Below are 17,024 nucleotides of genomic sequence, written 5' to 3'. Positions count from 1 at the left end.
AAGTGTTTCATTAGTGGTGATTAAGTACACTCGCTGCAGGATTTTCTTTTTTCAGGCAATAGAGTTGGGGCTGGGATGGGGAGGCTAGGTTTTATGTCATGTCATTTACATACGTGTTGCTTTGGAGACACTTCAGAGCACTTTCCTACTGCTACTCAAACATTCAGTGGATTGGATAACTGATGGTAGAGTCACACCCGACTAGGGACACCCATCACTATGTGTTGCTGGATGGGTAGCTGTGTTTTAAGACCAAGTTTAAAGACTAAATTAAAATTGGACATGTTAAGTTGTGGATATTAACAAAGGGCATGCAGACTATAAATGACAGATCAAAGTAGGTTAAGAGTCCGCAAGGATATGGTGTTCGTTCCTATGAGGTGCTCTCAGTCACGGTGTTACACCATTATTCTAAGTTTTTGAGTAAGTGGAGGAGACTCACTCGAGGCTCTTGACCTATCTAGCCTCAATTAGGTACTGATGCGAAATTAATTGAGTATTTACTCCTCCTTGATTAACATTTTTCTGTGATTGTCCACAGAAGAATCCCATTCGATTTTTGGACAAACGCTTTATTTTATTATTCTTTTTGTATTTTCTTCTTAAACTTTATCGGTTACATCCTCATATATCCAGGTTGTTGTATGGAATACATTGCAAGTACTGTACTAGAAGGGATTCTTCTGTGGACAATCATAGAAAATGTTAATCAAGGAGGAGTAAGTACTCAATTCATTTTGCACTGTGTTGCACGTAAAAAATATCAGTTAAAGGCTTGTTTGAACTGTTTGTTTTTCAGGAATACTGTAGATCGCACATGGTTTGGTTGTGATAAAGAAGTGTGTTGAGAGCACTCCATAGTCTAGGGTTTAAACACTGAACACATTTTTCAATTGATCTACTGATAGCGAATTCATCTGGTTGACCGTAGGTTCCTGGTTGGGACATGGCGAGGTACCAGCACCTGCAATTACCCAAGACTATTAGAACAATTTTGTGTGTGACAAAGGACTTGATCTAACTAGCAGTCAGTACATATTAGCTGAATTTGTGCACTTTTATATTGATATTGACTGCCTGTAAACATTTGTTTGGGAGACTAGTATAAATAACATACTAGTAGACTTTCTGCACAAGTACTGGGGTTGTCCAAGTTATGGTCCTGAAGAACAGAATGACAATGGCCCCTCAGTCATTACTTATGCATCTGCATTATTAAGCGAGTTGTAGTTTTCTTTACAGCAGTTGCACAAATGGACCAGGCAATTTAACCATCATTCCTTTACGTTAGGTTTGTTGCATGCATTATCAAAGCCAGACTGTAGAACATGTTACTTTTATTTGGTTCTGAAAAATGTTTATATGTAGTCTTTCTTTACACACCATAATTGGATTGGCTGCCATTATTTTTTGGGGGCCTATCCTGGGAGAAGTGTTCAGTGGAGGAGCAGAGTGCTCCATTTAATCTCGATATTGTAATGGGGCAGGAGATACTCTGGCACATTTAAGGAGCACCCAATGAAAGCTCATCTATGCTGGGTCCAACCCCTGGCAGGGAGCTGCAGAATTTAAAACATAACAAAGGTGTTTTTTTCCTCCAATTCATGGGACATGCGGCTGCATTTCTATCATATAAAGCACCTGGCAGCTACCATGCTTGCAGTTATTTGGGAATGCCAAATAATTTGTACCGGAATCCATACCCACAGCGTCTTTCACAGTTATGTTTTCAAAAAGTCTATCTCATGTCCTCATAGCCAAGAACAGTCTTGGTATCGTACTACTAAGTAAGCAGAGGTAGCGCAGGTTTTGGTTAAGGCAAGTTCAGCAAACGCCACATACGTTCAGAAAATATTACCATTATATAGATCAAGAATGCTATATATTTTGATTTGATACCCCATAATAAATTTGACAGAAACAGTGTAATACATATTAAAACAAAAAGCCTTTTGTATTCACACATCTGGTATTATTTGTGATAGGCTTGATTACACTTCCCCTACTCTTGCTTGAGAGAGAAGTGAGCACAAGAGAACTACAAGGGCTATTGAAGAAAAAAAAAAACAGAGGAAGTTAAGTGAGTGCTTTGGACATTTAATTCAAGTGGAAAATTCCAAGCATTGCTCGCTTGGATGGAGGCAAGCAGAACTGCTATCCTCCTAATAGGCTCTTCTTAGACAGAAAAAATGCTTTCATTCTATGTATTGCTCTAGCGGATAAGGTCACAAGTGGAAAATAAGTTTTAAGTTGTCTAACCCCGGGGACCTTACAAATAAGCCTGAAGATGTGCCGATTGTGATATTTGCACTGGGCGACATTTAACTGGAACTGTTTGAGAATTAGATAACTTGAGAAATTATTGTAGAAAAAAATGACAATGTAAAGTTAAAGCCATGAATGTATTTGATGATTGTTACAACTGCATTAACTGATGATGGCTCATGTCAGTGCAGTGGTGATCAGTGGGAGTTTGTCTTACCGAGTTAATATTAAATAATCTGTGGGCTTACAAGTGCTCTGATGAAAAATATTCTGAGCTGGGCTCCTATGTAAACCCGAGCCCTCTGATCGTCGCCTATCTGCTTCCAAATTCCGAAGCAAAGGAATGGGAGCAGGTCCATTATGTCTCAGGAAGTAAATCCACTTAATCTACATGCTGACATTAGAACGGTTACTGCTTAACATAGTGTTTCAGGAACACACAAAAAACTTTCTATTCTCAGCACAAGCTCCCACTATATTGTGTGGTAGATTAATACGACGAAGAGGGTGACAAAACGTACAACACTGCACCGTTGCAATCGCTCTATTTTGTTTTTCATTTTATTGGCATGCCTCGTCAGCTCTGCAGCTACCACTGAACACAAATACATTTCACAAGGGGAGTACCACACTGGAGCAGTTTGCAGAGTTACGTAAAGAAATAGGTCAGTCAAAGCTGGTAGGGAGCAAACTTTGTAACGGGCAGTCTCAAAAGACTACTGATGAGAATGCCACAGATCAGGGGACATAAAAAACGACTGACATCCGCTGCTAGGCCATTTTCAGGCAATAGCAATGGGTATCAAAAAGTTGGGGTAGGGGACAGGGGAATTCATAGGTGGGGATACAAAAAAGGGCAGAATTTTGCAAAAAACTGGAATCATTAAGAGCTAAAATACTACTTTGCTGCTTCACAATCTCCAGCACATGTTGCCGAATGCCACAATACACAGGAGAATAAATGTAATAAATGGTAAATACAGCTTAACTTTAGCATAGTCAACGCAATGTGAGGTTAAAAGGATAACGTTACTTACCCAGTAAGCATCTGTTCTTGGAATGCAGAGCTGTAGATTCACATGCTTTGCATACTCCTGCCATCTAGTGTTGGGTCCGGATGTTTGCAAGTTGTTTTTGTTCGAAGAGGTTTTTCCAGTCAAGAGGTAGGTGACTCATTCTTTTGGTGATAGTGCGCATGGACATCAACTCCATTGACTGTTTTCCCACAAAGGTTGAGAATGGAGTTAATATGTATAGAATAGGGATGTCCATGCCTATGAATGTGAATTAGGAACTACAACAACTACAGGAGACCGGGGAGGTGGGGGCGCATGTGAATCTACAGCTCTACATGCCAAGAACAGATGCTTACTGGGTAAGTAACATTATCCGTTCAAGGCATGTGAGCTGAAGATCACATGCTCTGCATAGACTATATAGCAGTAAACTCCCAACGCGGTGGCTAACCTTTTGTAGTTGTTTGGAACAGTGTTTAAAGTACTGCTTGGCCTACATTTGCCTGTGGTCTTGCTAACACATCTACACAATAGTGTTTGGTGAATGTGTGAGGTGTTGATCATGTTGCTGCCTTACAAATATCAGCTATGGAAATATTTCCGAAGAAGGCCATAGTAGCCCCTATTTTGAAAGTAGAATGCGCTCTAGGGGGTACTAACAAAGTTCTCTTTGCTTTAACATAACACGTTTGGATATATTTTACAATCCATCTTGCAATACCTGGCTTAGATATAGGATTGCCCTTGTGAGAAGGAGAAAAAGCAACAAATAGTTGCTTTGTTTTCCTAAATTCTTTGGTTCTTTCTATGTAATAAAGTATAGCACGTTTAACATCAAGTGTGCGTAGAGCTGGCTCTGCTACAGAATCAGGTTGAGGACAGAACATAAGTAACTAAACTGATTGATGATATGAAAAGCAGTAACTACTTTAGGGAGAAATTTAGGATTGTTATGAAGAACCACTCCATCCTTGTGAAGTTTAAAGAAAGGCTCCTGTATAGTTAATGCCTGAAGTTCACCAACTCTCCTTAGTTAGATTACTGCTATGAGGGAGCAACTTTCCATGATATGAATTGTAACTGACATTTGTGCATTGGTTCAAAAGGTGGACCCATTAGTCTTGTAAGGACTGACATTTGTGCATTGGTTCAAAAGGGGGACCCATTAGTCTTGTAAGGACTATGTACAAGTTATACTCTGGAGCAGGGGGAATTCTTGGTGGTATTGCCCTTTTTATTCCTTCCATGAAGGCTTTACTCACTGATACTCTGAATAGAGATAAGTGTTGTCTATTTTGCAAGTATGAAGCTACCGCTATTGGATGTAAATGAGTGGATGTGTAAGCTAATCCACATTGCTGTAAATGCAACAGATAACATGATGGTCTGTACAGAAGAATCAAGTGAATTGATATTGTTGTTGTTACAATAGACAACAAACAATTTCCTTTTTGCTGCATAACATGCTCTAGTAGTAGGCTTTCTAGCCTCTGAGAATATTCATAGCAAGTTGTTAGTTTAACTTTAGGAGCCAAATAGCTACGTTGAGTTCACTGGGATTTGGATGGAGTAGTTTCTTACCGGTAACTCCAGTTCTACTTTTGGAGGGATATTTCCGTGATAGTCAATCATGTGAATAGTCCCGCCCATGTGCGTGGATCCCGTAGCACTTCATTAAATATATCTTCAGGAAGTCCTGCATCGACACTTAAGAGATAAAAAGACAAAAATGCAGCCTAACCAACTAGGCTACAATGGCCAGTAAAAGTCTCCATTTCAGTCTTCATGCGGGCCACCTTGTCATCCGCATGGGAGCCAAAGAGAGTCGTGCCAGAGAACGGTAGATTAGAAATGCTCTGTTGCGCCTCCGGCTTCAGCGAAGTAAGACGAAAGCAAGCATGTCTCCGTAGAGCAATACCGTGGCAATTAGGACTGGGCGGTAAATTCCATTCTGCTCGCGGAATTTGCGAAATTTGGGTAATTTTGCGTTCCGCGGAGAACGCGGAATTGCCCAAAAATTTGACGATCTGCAGCTTCGCAACATTTTTTGCTTGTTGGCGCTTTCAAAATGCATGTTTATGATATAATTCCCCCCCAGCACGCAAACAGCATTAGCGTACTCGAGTACCAATTCACCATCAAGGACGCCTCCTGCTCCTCGTCAACCGGTGGCCCTGCCAGTGACACCACCAAGTCCTCCGCCGCCTCCTCCACCACCACCGCCTCCTCTGCCTCAGCCTGGGCCTACAGCTCCTCAGTTCATCCGTCCTGCCGAGCCTCGAAGACCAAGGTCATGGTCTCAGCCGAGATATCGTTCTCATATACACCACCGGTCTTCCACACAATCTCATCACCATCTCAGGGCTATTCACATGATTATGACTATATACTGAAATCCCCTACAAGAGAAGTCTGATTTCTCCATGGCTCTGAGTAAGGAGACAGGGTGGTGAGTGAGGGCCCTTTTATAAAGAGAAAGGCTTGTCTTTCTCTTTTCCTTTAAACACACAAGGGCGAAGGTTGCCCATTGTGGGTGTTTCCTTAAGCTGGTTCACCGTTTTTTGGTGGGGGTAAAATAGATTAACACATATTTAAATATATTTTTCTTTCTCACTGAGTCACTCCTAAGTTGTTTATGATATATTTGATATATACCTTGTGTGGTGTGCTTTCATTTGGTACTCAAGGGATTATAATTGTTAAAACAATGCGCTTAATTCGCTCTCTGAAGTCTTAGCCTGAAGACTGCTTGTCACTGCTACCCCTAGGATAGCTTTCTAGAAGGTTGACTTTACAACCCCCATCAATAAGGGTTGATTAGTCTGGTGCAAGGTGCACACTAGAACTAGTGGACATCATATGCCAGGCTAACTTCTCACATTAGGGTCATTTCGTTTGTTGTGGGCGGCTTGGTCCGGTTTTAAACATTGGCGGGACCCCGCCTCGCCTTAAAGGGGACTTGTCAAGGTTTGTCTCCTTTTAATTGCAGGTTCCCCGCCACGGGAGTGCGTTTGTTCCTTTCGCGGCTGTCCCAGGATAGTGCGGTCATCCATTACAACCGCCATGGGGAGCTCCCGCGTCTCGGTCTCCGTGGCACGCCTCCTCAGAGGAGATTCGGTGCAAGATCAACGGTCCGGAGAGCCTTTGTCCCCTACCGCCACACCTGAATGCCCCTGGGAAGGGGGTCCGTATTTTCAAGCAAACTGATTTACACCCCGGCGGGTGTCCGTACTGCGGCGCTGCCGCGTGGACGCCTGCGGGCAAGTTTGCTTCTTTAGACTCCATAAGCCTTGAGCGCGCTGGGTGGCAGCTGAGGTCCTGTCAGGATTACCTGAGGAACTGCGCGCTGGAGGCCTGAGCACCCTAAAAAAACGAGGTTTAACCCCGTCCCAAGATCTTTGCAGCCTACCAGGCTGCCCATAACAGATAAAGGGGATATCCCCCTTTTTTCCCAGTTAGCAGGCCCCCTTTTGCTGAGAGGGAGGGTACTTTTACCTAGAGAGTCACGCTTTTTGGCTGGGGATACAATTTATTTTTACTGTCTAATGGTTTTTTAGGTCTCGCCTGTCGATGCGCATGCGCATCGAGCAAGGCGAGAGTATTGGCACTTATCCGCTCTTTATCCACACTGCAAGGAATCGTGGCGATTCCTTGCAGTGCACGAGAAATTTAAGCTCAATGCGCATGCGCATTGAGCTTAAATGCGCGTGCCACATGCCCCCAGCCGCCTGCCTTGCCTACTCTCTCTCACAGCCTCCCCCAGCTCCGCCCCCTCACTACTTGATTGCACGGCCGCTAGGCCGTGCCTCCCCTACTCTCCTCCCCCCTCCTCCTCTCCTCCCCTGCCTGCCTGCCGCTAGGCCGTGCCTCCCCTACTCTCCTCCCCCCTCCTCCTCCTACTCTCCTCCCCTGCCTGCCTGCCTGCCTGCCGTGTCGCACCTCTCCCCTCTCCGCCCCCTCCCCTGCCCGCCGTGTTACGGTGAAAGGCTTGTGTATTGATGTTGACAGGAATTGTAGTCCAGTCTCTCCCGGGTGCAGCAAACCAGAAACAGCCATACAACCGCACCACAGAATTCAAAGACACCCCCTGTGGTGGAAAGGGGCTGCTCCCACAAATTCAGACGCTCCTCTGGAATTTTCTGGGGACACGTTGAGGGCCCTGATAGCCTCTAGTCTGCTGCTCTTCTAGGTACTACGGGCTCCGAAACGTATCCCAGTGTTCAAACATCCCCCAAATCTCTGCATCTTTTCAGGGACCACCATCCCACTCTGGCGACCTTCTCGTTCCTGGCTCCGACTTTCTCCCGACTACTGCCCTTCTCCTGCTGTCGCGCTACTCCTAATTTTCTCCTAAACTTCCCCTGGTAGGCAATCTTCTCCTGATTTCTTCCGGACTCCTAATCTTCCCCGGACTCCCGATCTTCTCCTGCCTCCTGATTTTATCCTAATCTTCCCCCGGCAGACAATATTCTCCGGATCCTGCCTTCACTCTCGATCGTCCCCTGGCTCCCGATCTTCTCCTCAACTCTCCGCCTCCCGATCTTTTCCTAGCTCCTGATCTTCTCCTGCCGGGGTTCCGATTTCCCTTGCACCCCCGATCGTCCCCTGATTTCCTCTTGTCTCTGCCCTCGCCGGATCCTCGGTTTCCTACTTCCTGGCTCCCTTTTCCCGGCTTCCTGGTTGCGCCTCACCGAACCCGGGGCATCTCCCGGGCGTTGCACCCTCCGGTCGGCGGAGCCTGAAAGTGAAACCACGCGGGCTCTTCCTCCTGACGCTGCTTTCGGTTCTGAAGGAACACGTGTGCAGACTACAGATGAAAGCCATCTGCCCCGCGCCCCCTCCCCCTAGCACCCCCAGCCCGAGGCAGCTTCCCCTGCACAGACCTGCTCTCGGAGGTTCAATTATCGATCCTGTTTCCGGTGCCTTTGTGTGTCTCCGAAAGTGGGAATTGTACTGAACGTGAGAAAAACACACACAGCTACTGCTGCCTTGGAAGACTGCAAAAAGGGCGCTGACGCTGGCCACAAACTTGCACCTCTGCATTTTCTATTCTAGTCTTTTAGTTTCACTTTCATCAACGCGCACGACAGCTGGGACAGAAAACTTTCTTACAACTACATGGCCGTGCGTGTTCTTGCCGCCTTTCAGTAGCAGCAGCAGCTGCGTAATGTGGTTGTAGTTCCCCACCCACCTGCAATGCTGGGAACTGCAGCTCGGTTTACATGTGAGCAGCGGCGCGCGGGGCTGCAGCTCGGTGCACGCGGCTGGAGAGGCGCGAGGCCCGTCCCTAACGCTCAGAAAAACAGGAAACTGTGACGTCTACTCGTGTTCACGCCTTTGGTCCATGTACTTTGTAGCTACGCCTGCGTATGCAGCACCTCTTGATTGTCTCGTTTTGTATTACGGAGAACAAGCCTTGCGCTCTTAGGTGTAGGGCTGTCCGCGTTTCATTCTACTTCTTTCTTTGTTGCGGTAAAGTGTTTTGGAAAACTGTAAGATGGAAAGGCAGTAGTGACCAGGATCTCTATTTTCTAATGAGCTGACGAGAACAAAAGGGCGTTTTTCATTAAATGGACTGTAAAATGAAAGCACCCTGATACCTTTTGTGATAGACTGAGGGTTCTATTAATTATTGGCTTCAGATTGCGGCAGCGGAAGCACTTTTAAACGGTCGTTACCACTGGGCAGATAGGACTGCTAAAGTTTCGCAAGCTTCTCGCTATACTTTGCTACAAAGGCATTGGAAAGAACATTTGAATGTCGTTGTTGTTTTTGGTGGTTTTGTCTTAATCAGAAAAATCTTTATTTTGGCGCTGACATGATCAACCAGTGACAACTCCAAGTTTTATGGAGTCAATTAGTACTATTTTTGTGCCACCATTCATCACTTTTTTAAATAATTGCTTTGGTAATTGAAGTATAAATCTGTGTTCTGTGTGTTCGGAATTGATGGTCTTTAGAATGCAAATGGGTCTGCTGGAACCCTAACAACCCCAGGACAGCGTCCCCGCGGGGCGTATTTAAGTTCGGGTTCACACTGCTCTGTTTACTCTTGCTTTGGCAGCTCACCGCGGCGCCCTGCTGCCAGCCTTTCTCTGCGCTCTGAAAACAGGCACGTTGCTGACATGGCGGTCATCGATCGCCCTCCGTGGGGCAGGCTCCGCCCACAGCACTGCTCACAGACAGGAGGCGCTGGGGTCTGCGCCGACTGTGATAAAACACCCATGCCCATAAAACTTGGCTCTTTCTTCAAGGCCTAGTTGCAGAAAACAAAGGAACATGCAAAAAGAAACTTTTATCGTTAACTTCTTCAAATTATAGTAAGATTTCAATAACCCCATCTTGTATTCCTCGCTGTGTGCCTCACATTTAGGACAAATACATGCATATATATTTCAAGGGGCCGCAATCGCAACCCCTCAACCCCTCACCCTCAACCCCTCACCCACCCCCAACCCCTCCCCCTCAACCTCTCACCCTCACTCACCCTCAACCCCTCACCCTCACTCACCCTCAACCCCTCACCCTCACTCACCCTCAACCCCTCACTCACCCTCAACCCCTCACCCTCAACCCCTCACCCTCAACCCCTCACCCTCAACCCCTCACCCTCAACCCCTCACCCTCAACCCCTCACTCACCCTCCCTCACCCTCCCTCACTCACCCTCCCTCACTCACCCTCCCTCACTCACCCTCCCTCACTCACCCTCAACCCCTCACTCACCCTCAACCCCTCACTCACCCTCAACCCCTCACTCACCCTCACTCATCCTCACTCACCCTCAACCCCTCACCCTCACCCTCACCCACCCTCAACCCCTCACCCTAACTCACCCTCACCCTCACTCACCCTCACCCTCACCCTCACTCACCCTCACCCTCACTCTCACTCACCCTCACTCTCACTCACCCTCAACCCCTCACTCACCCTCAACCCCTCACTCACCCTCACTCACCCTCACCCACCCTCACCCTCACTCACCCTCAACCCCTCACCCTCATACAGTGCAATAGGTCTCGGAGCATTTGAGTTAGAGCTTTTAGAATTGTTTATGGCTTTTTTTATTTGTAATTCTTTAGCATTGGCTACAGGAAACAAAAATGCTAAAGATTTACAAAAAAACCCCATAAACAATTCTAAAAGCACTAACTCTAATGCTGCGAGACCTATTGCATTTCCTCACTCACCCTCAACCCCTCACCCTCACTCACCCTCACCCTCACTTACCCTCAACCCTTCACCCTCAACCCCTCACTCACCCTCAACCCCTCAGCATCACCCTCACTCACCCTCAACCCCTCACCTACCCTCACCCTCAACCCCTCACCTACCCTCACCCTCAACCCCTCACCCTCACCCACCCTCAACCCCTCACCCTAACTCACCCTCACTCACCCTCAACCCCTCACTCACCCTCACTCACCCTCACCCTCACCCTCACTCTCACTCACCCTCACTCTCACTCACCCTCACTCTCACTTACCCTCACTCTCACTCACCCTCACTCACCCTCACTCACACAGTGCAATAGGTCTCGGAGCATTTGAGTTAGAACTTTTAGATTTGTTTATGGCTTTTTTTATTTGTAATTCTTTAGCATTGGCTACAGGAAACAAAAATGCTAAAGATTTACAAAAAAACCCATAAACAATTCTAAAAGCACTAACTCTAATGCTGCGAGACCTATTGCATTTCCAATGCTTGTTTTTTTTAACAAACAGGAGAAAATGAGTAACAAGGAATTTTATGAAGAACAGGTCCAGTACTTACATCTAGATGACCAGTTCTTTGAGGCAGTAGATGAATCAATATTCAAATGTGTGAGTGATGTGGTGGGACCCATGGAATAGCGTCTGTCGAACCCCATCATAGTGGAATGGACCACCCTAGGTCAGTATCTACCTTGCCCACAGGGGTGGGTCCCTAAGTACCAACAAAGGGTCACATGGAGGAGGGACGGGGAGGGGAGGGTCCCAGGGGGTGGATTTGGACGCTTTCGACCGCCTCAAGATCGCATTTATGGCAAAGACGTCCCTTCCACCACCTGTGCCTTCCCTGGTCCCGACCCCCGCGGAATCCGTTGGCCCGGACTCTCCATCTCTTGATGGGGGTTCCCCAGCGGATTTGGATGATGATGCCAGGTCTTCGCGCTCTTGACGACCGGCCAGTTCTAACGCTGCATTGCCCAGGGATTCCTCAGGAATGCTTGACCCAGATAAGACAGTTCATCCACGGTCGGCAGCCTGGGGACAAGGTGGCTAAGTTCGTGGCGGGCCGCCTCCGCAAGCCCTTGGAGAAGGATGCTAGGGGTTGTTTAAGGACGGAGTGTCCTCGCCCCACCTTGGAAGGGAAGGTGGCCTACACACCGGAGCTTGACTCCAATATGGCCACCTTCCAGGCCAAATATATAAAAGACCCTCGTAAGGGTATAGACCGCTCCTGTCAGGATAAGCTCCTTGACGTGGTAATGCCCATGACCAAGATCTTAGATATGGCGGAGGAGGCGAAGATGTCGGGCTCCACCATATTTCCAGAGGTTCTCTCGAATTAGGCCCAGCGGGCAAATATCTTTTTGGGGAACACCAACTGTGCCCTATCAACTTACCAGAGGTGCTCACTCCTTATCAAATTGGATCCTAAGTTAGGGGGCTTGGCGTCCTCAGAGGCAGGAGCAGTGGTGCAAGGCAGTCTTTTCGGGGACCCCTTTGTGAAGGAACTGGGAAAATTTGTGGCCACTTTCACTAGTCTGGGCAAGACCCAGTCCAACATAAATAGGGTTTTCCAGTCCCGTTTTTCCAATAGGGCCAGTCTTGGCAGGAGCCGGGCGACTGGCCGTGGCTGACAACACAATCCCGGTAGGGGACAAGGCTCCAGGCAGGGTCAATACAATACTACTGTCAATTATACCAACTTTTACCCGACCAGAGGACAAACATTCTGTGGCCGCGGAGGGTACAAGAACACCACAGGCGGACCTATGCCCGGCAGTAAGTCTTATTTCTCCTTCTCAAGTCCGCATTGGGGGTCGGCTAGCGTCCTTTCAGGAGGCTTGGAAAGCCATCACAAACGATGCTTGGGTATTGCAGACCATTCGGGGTTTCACATCGAATTTTATGATTCACCCCGTCAAGAGGTGCTTCCTCGTCCCATCTCCTTTTCGGTGGCAGACGCCCTCCTCGTCAACGAGGAAGTTTCTGAGCTTCTACGCAAAGGGGCAATCTGCCAGTCTGTTTTACATCCCCATATTTTTTTTTTTTTTAAAACAGATTTTATTAGTCAAATAATATATATCGGGCAGTACCCTGCAAGTCCGGGGCAGCTGCAAAAACATTTTAGAACATTTTCAACAGCGAATGACTTTATTTCATATTCTTTCATCCCCCCATGAGCAACTGCCCCGTGTGCTGGAGCATAAAACAGTTTCCCACCCTTTCCCCAACTCACCCTCCCTCCCCCGGTCACACAAGTCCACAGGTCCATATTCACAATTATGCATAGTAGATCCATACAGAAAAGCACCCCCAAGGTCCCTTCCACCACCCCCTCTGTCCGCTCCTCAATATTTATACGTAGTCTCCCACCTAACCTGGCAACAAGGGCTCGTCCATCACCGGGGGATCCAGCCACAGACCCCGATACTCCGTCCACCGATTCCAGATTTTATAGTGCTTGCGTGGGCACCCTCTGGCCACAAATATGGGCTGCTCCAAACCCATGGAAAAATCAAGACCATTTATCCAAACCGCCACCGAGGGAGCCCTCGCTGCCTTCCACGCTTGCGCGATATCTCGCTTTGCCAATGTAAGCCCCAACAACAAGAGAAGTCTTTTATATATGTTGCCCCCCACCCCCTCCATCACATGTAGTAGGGCCAACTGCGGCGTGCGGGTAAGCTCCCAGCCCAGAACCTCCGAAAGGCATGCAAAGACCCCCATTAAGAAGCAATCTAGTGATGTACAGTGCCATATCGTGTGAATAAATGTGCCTTCCACGTGATTGCAGCGCAAACATACAGGTGAGGAGATCATCCCCGCCCGCCAAAGGCGTTTCCTAGTAAAGTATAACCTATAAAGGTATTTAAATTTGACAAGGTAAAGTCGCATAGCGATAGCGCCCCATGCGGGGACGCCAGGGCTTCCACCCAGTCCTCTTCCTCCAGCTCGCCAGCATCAGCTGCCCAGTCCCCCCCGGAGCTTCTGAAGTGTGGGAGAGCAATGGATCACCAGGTTTTGGTATATGCGCGATATCTTCCTGTCTCCCAAGTCCCCCATAAAGAGTTTGGCCAAGGTAGGGCTGAACTCTGGGAAATTCTCCAGGCCCTGCAGACTAGGGGAAAGCGCGTGCCGCAGCTGTAGATATTGATAGAACTGTGTCGGGTGCAATTGATACTCCTCCTGAAGATCCCAAAAGGATTTAAGAGTTGTATAAGCCACTACATCACCCAGTGTGGATATGCCAATGGCATCCCACCCTCTAAGTCCCGGTAGAGCCGTCAACTGGGGCAGCCGCCCGTTGTTCCACAAGGGGGTTTCCCGTGTCAGAACACCCCACCAACCCATACCCCGAAGCACCTGTTTCCAAATCATGAACAACACCCTTGTAGCCGATGGCGGTGCGTTACGCAACCTAGCTGAGTACAGTATTGTGGCAGCGTGCGTCGACCCATTAGACAGCGCTCCAGCGCGTACGCTGGGTCCACTCTGTCCCATACCACCAGTCGTTGAGGACCAGCAGGTGCAAAGCCTGATAGAATGAGAGGAGGTCCGGTGAGGCCAATCTCCCGCTGTAAGTAGAGAGGAAGCAAGTACGCACCGCCACCCGCACCCTCCCTCCCTCCCTTCCATAGGAACTGCCCTAACATTGAATTTACCATTCGGAACCATCAAACTGGAATCGGATACGGGTGGTTCTGTAGTTGATATAGAAGGCGGGGAAGCGGCACCATTTTAAAAATTGCCGATCTACCGAACAGCGTCAAGGGCATGCGAGACCAGGACTTGATGTCTGCCCGCACCCTCTCCCACACTGGTGCCACGTTTCACTCCCAGGCCACTGTTGTTACCTCCGACAGCACTACCCCCAGGTACTTCAATCCCCCAGCCGCCGACTGGACCTTGATCGCCCACGATCCCACCCTCGTTTGCCCACCCAGGACCCATAGTGTGGATTTGCGGGGATTCATGTATAGACCCGACGTCTCCCCAAAAATCTGCATAATACGCAGCAGCCGTGGACCTGTTCTATCTAGGGCCGTTAAAAAAAAGAGATCATCGGCGTATAGGGCTATTCTATCGGAGAGCCCCTCGGCCCACTCAAACCCATGCACCTGTGCATCTATGTGCACCCAAGCGCTAGGGGCTCCATAGCTAGAGCAATAGTCATAGCTAGAGCAAACAGGTACGGCGACAGGGGGCAACCCTGCCGCGTGCCCCTCCTAATCTCAAAGGCAGAGGATACCGCGCTCGCAACCCTGACTGTTGCTGTTAGGCCAGTATATAACAATTTTATGTATGAAGGGAATCGCGGGCCCAGGTTGAGTAAACCCAGCTCAGGGAATCGAACGCCCTGTCCATGTCAGCTAAAAGTAAAGCTGCTGGTTCCCCCAGTTGCCGGATCGCCGCAACCGCCATATGTGCCCTTCTGATATTATGTTGCGTAGCCCTCTGGGGCATAAATCCCGCCTGGTCGGGGTGTATCAGGGATGCCATGTGTGGCAGCAGCAGATTGGCTAATGCCTTCGCCAAAATCTTGGCTTCCACGTTTAAAAGGGAAATGGGGCGATAGGATGCGTGGCTCTCCGATGGGCGTCCGGTTTTATGAAATACCACCACCTCCTGTTCAAGGTTTTGATTATAACATTTCGAGCAATGCACAAAACAGGACCAATATATCTACAGAAAAAATTCAAGAGATACTGCCCAACCAGAAGCCTACGATCATCAAATTCCAATACTCTGGTGATTCCTAGGTTTCGTTTAAAAACCCGTGGAGGAAAGTCCCTGGCAGTACTGGGTGCAAAGGCTTGGAATACTCTGCCTCTTGCCCTGAGAACTCTGGATAAAGAAACAGAGTTCCGCAAAGAATTAAAAACTTGGATATTTAAACTGCAAGATAGCATGGCCAGAACTCTAGTTTGATGCTTGCCTCTGTTTTTGGTCCAACTCTGAGTCACCTTGTCATCTGGTAATTTGCCGGAGGTAGCGCCTAGATGCTCCATTGGAGCGATTGCTGCGCGATATAAATAAAATTTTACATTACATTACATTACCTACGCATGTCTCCGACTCGGGTGGGAGCGCCCCTTTATCCCGGGCCTCATCCACCACAGCCATACAGCTGCAAATTGTAACGACGGAAAAACTCGCTCGGGAACCCGTTTGGTCCAGGCACCTTCCCAGACCTCAGTTCCCCCAGCGCCGCCCTCAGTTCCTCCTCAGATAGGGAGACCTCCAGCTGGTCTCGCTGGTCATCCAACAGCGCCCTGGGCGGCAAGTCAGCTATGAATTTCTCAATTGTGGTAGCCTCCAGACACTCCTGAGGAGCGTAGAGATCGGCGAAGTACTCAGCAAAGCTCTCCGCAATAGCCAGGGGTCTGTAATCTGGTCCCCTACCATGTCCAATATTTCGGGTAGGGTCTGAGTGTGCAGGGTGCCCTGGCACAGACGGTGCAACATTTTCCCCGACTTGTCACCCCATTGGTCCACGCTACTGCGCATAGCCAGCCAGGACCGACGCGCCTCTTCCATGAGCAGGGCCACACATTCCTGTCTGGCCAGACGCAATTGCCTCACTCCCAGCTCGCACCCAGACTCTTGGGTCTGCCTCTCAAGCCGCTCTATATGAGCCTCTGCACAAGTAAGTTCCTCCGTTCACTGCCTACGGGCAGGGGGGAGGTGGGGGGTTTGGCGACGTCCGGTCATCAATCTGAAAGAATTCAAGGGATGGTTGGTGTACCAGCACTTCAAGATGGAGGGGATTCATCTCCGGGATGTTCTTCTACCGGGCGATTGGATGGCGAGGTTAGACCACAAAGATGCGTACTTGGTCGTCCCGATCCATAGCCCACATCGCCGTTTCCTACTGTTTCAATGGAGACACCACGGTAAAGAATTCTCCGCCCTTCCGTTCGGACTGTCCTCAGCATCTTGGTGCTTCACCAAGGTCCTCCACCCAGCAGTGGAGTTCCTACAGAGTCAGCGTGTTTGGATTATTGTCTATTTCGACGACATCCTCCTCATGGCGCAATGTCCTCAGACACTGTTGAGTCAGGTGCAACAGACGGTGTCTCTGCTGCAGGGTTTGGGGTTCATCGTCAATGGGGACAAGTCAGTTCTCACCCTGACGCAAAGCATAGTGTTCCTGGGTTCGTGGTGGACTCGGTCCATACGTCCTTGGGTCTACCCTCTTGGAAGATGGCCAAGATTCGGCATCTATTATGTCAGACTGTCTCAAAAACCCACATCTCCGTCAGGTTGCCCGGGTGATAGAGCTGCTGTCATCGTCCATCCAGGCAATCTTTCCGGGGCCCCTGCACTATCATGCACTGCAGCGCCTCAAAGCACACCATCTCAGGAGCGGTCTGTCATACGATCAGTTGGTTCCTCTGTCCGACGAGGTCAAAGAGGAGATGTCCGGGTGACTTGCTCACATGAACGACTGGAATGGCAGGACTATTTTCGGGGCCGCACCCGACATCGTCAGAATCCGACGTCAGCAGGTCTGTGTGGGGAGCTCGCTGCAG

The 17,024-nt window shown here is 48.7% G+C and overlaps 1 protein-coding gene across 1 annotated transcript in view; it reads right to left on the bottom strand.

Moving 5' to 3' along the window:
* ZFYVE9 (zinc finger FYVE-type containing 9) overlaps window positions 1–17,024 on the bottom strand; it is a 656,288-nt gene that overhangs the window by 175,283 nt on the left and 463,981 nt on the right. The gene's annotated exons all lie outside the window — the stretch shown is intronic.

Source organism: Lissotriton vulgaris, chromosome 1_1, assembly GCF_964263255.1.
Source record: "Lissotriton vulgaris chromosome 1_1, aLisVul1.2, whole genome shotgun sequence".
In the NCBI taxonomy this organism is placed as follows: Eukaryota; Metazoa; Chordata; class Amphibia; order Caudata; family Salamandridae; genus Lissotriton; species Lissotriton vulgaris.
This window is presented reverse-complemented; position numbering and strand designations above follow the sequence as displayed.